Source organism: Montipora foliosa, chromosome 4 (assembly GCF_036669935.1).
Source record: "Montipora foliosa isolate CH-2021 chromosome 4, ASM3666993v2, whole genome shotgun sequence".
NCBI classification, from domain to species: Eukaryota; Metazoa; Cnidaria; class Anthozoa; order Scleractinia; family Acroporidae; genus Montipora; species Montipora foliosa.
The window spans coordinates 34,109,097-34,111,596 of NC_090872.1; the positions used below are offsets into that span (position 1 = coordinate 34,109,097).

At 39.0% G+C, this 2,500-nt stretch overlaps 1 protein-coding gene across 1 annotated transcript in view; it reads left to right on the forward strand.

Annotated features, from left to right (window-relative positions):
- Positions 1 to 2,500, forward strand: part of LOC138000659 (adhesion G protein-coupled receptor L2-like) — a 38,277-nt gene that overhangs the window by 16,516 nt on the left and 19,261 nt on the right. The gene's annotated exons all lie outside the window — the stretch shown is intronic.

The following is a 2,500-nucleotide window of genomic DNA, read 5'->3' on the forward strand; positions in this document are numbered from 1 at the left end:
GACAAGGTCAAAACTGAGGGATTGGGGCGAGCGAGGCTTGCCTCTATAAACGCTTTATTTGCCGGAAGCAGTTTTCTCGTTTTCTTAGATACTTACTCTAGCTGAAAAGAGGATAATAATAATAATAATAATAATAATAATAATAATAATAATAATAATAATAATAATAATAACAACAACAACAGTAAAGGACTTTATTAAAACACTCTAAACAACAAACGTGTTTAGTTAAAATGATATAAATTAAGTCATACAGACGACTAATTAATTAACTAACTAACTAGAGCACAAGCATCCACCTACAAAAGTTCCCTTAAAACGCTCAGTTCTTAAAAAGAGTGACGCTTCCTACGTAACGTAACAATAGTTCGTTCTGGGGGAAGTAGGTCATCTAAAGCTGTGGGCGAATTACTGTCGGTGATTCTGTACCATAATTTCTTATCTCTCAGCGCAATAATATTTTCATTGAAAAAGAGTTCATTGCAGTAACCAAGTTTAAAAGCTCTTTTGAACATCCTGTCAATACGAATTAAGTACATATGATAATACGCGCAGCCCCATACTTCCACATCATATGTAAATATAGGTAAAATAAGATTAACGAAAAGAAGATGAAGATGATCCAACAGTAATCCATAGAATTTACAAACAGGTAAGATGTACAGTCAGACGACTGCTAGCTTTCGATAGGATATTATCTGGATGTAAATTCCAGTTGTACAGATCGGACTAAAATGTTACACCCAGCAACTTTAGACTGGGTTTCCGTTCTATAAAAGCCAAAGGAACTGGTAAAGCCTTGGTGGAATTGCCTTTCAGACCCATCTTCCAGGTTTTCTTGAACTTTAGTTGCATGCGATTAACAGTTGTCCATTCAGCAATAGATTGAACCAACTTAGCTGCTGAATTATCACCCGATTTTACAGGAATATACTTAAAGTTAAATCATCAGCAAATTTCTCAAGCAAATTTTCCGATTCGGTGCGATGGCCTTAATATCATCTGTTGACCATGATAGAAAATAACAATAACTGGCAATGTTAATCACCCTTTTCTTGCAGTATTGGGCACTGGATTGAGAAAGGCTGAAAGCATACAAAGTCGCTCCCGCTATAGAGCGTTTTCACATGACGTCACGGCGGCCATGTTGGCGTTCCAAAACAAAGGAATGGCGGCCATGATGGTGTACCAAACAAATCCTCCGGGAATTGATCTCTATTTTTATGCAAATACTTCCTTTTATTTCAGTAATCCAATATGGCTACTGGTCACGTGAGTGAAACCACTCTATACCCTGTTAACATATTAGAGCAATCAAGGTCTTCCCCATGAAAGGGCATCATTACAAGGCAGGGTAACCTCGCAGTGCGAGACAAAATGGCGCCGTATGGCGTGGCTGCCACGACTATCATCAACATGCTTGAGGCTAGAAGAGAACCAAGAATAGCTTCCGAGAATAGACAAATCCAAATCTTCGCTCCATAAAGCGATTAGAAGTTTTGTCTGCTTATACTACCAAGTGTTCGTCATCCTGTTTAATTACGCACTGTAATTACTTCAAACAACCCCCCTTGAGGTTGTTTGAAGTAACTATAATCCAATTATAATCAGGGACCGTAATTAGTTGATGTGGTCCCATTTCATATTATATTCGATTATATATTCGATGATAATCGAGGCCTAATGTGAAAAGGGCTTTATTTTTACTAGTGTCAATTTTTTGTTTGACTTTGGGAGGAAGAGCCATTTACAACTGCTGAATCGAAACCAGTGAAAACTCGCCCAATTCAAGGTTGACGTCAGAAACGGTCTTCAAGTAATAAAGAGTGTTCTCACATGACGTCACGGCGGCCATGTTGGTGTTCCAAAACAAAGGAATGGCGGCCATGATGGTGTACCAAACAAATTCTCCGGGAATTGAACTTTGTTTTTATGCAAATACTTTCTTTTGTTTCAGTAATCCAATATGGCTACTGGTCACGTGAGTAAAAACGCTCTATACACTCCATGTTTGATGTCGGAGCACAGCAATACAGCTAGATGTTGATTACAAAAATTTGGTTTTATCAACGGAGTTGATAATGTAAATTGGCCACCGTACAGAGATTCTAAAAGCTGACGTTTCGAGCCTTAGCCCTTCGTCAGAGCGAATCCAGGAATTATGGGTTACGTGTAGTTTTTATAGTAGAGTGGGAGCTACGCTATTGGTGGTAACATGGCAACGTGAAAAATAGGAATATATTAGTTAAATGAAAAGCGTTCGTTAATACCGTGAGGATTAAGGGTGCCGATTTGGAAGATGAATTTTTGTTCTAGATTCTTGCGGCTTTCCGTCGTACCTAGATGTAGGGAAAGGCCGCAGATAGCCATGTGTTTTTTGGAATGGTTAGGGAGCTTAAAATGACGAGCGACTGGCTTAGATACATCTTTGTCATTCTTCTCAACATCGCCAAGGTGTTCGCGGAATCGGTCACCTATAGTCGTCTACCTGTCTCGCCAA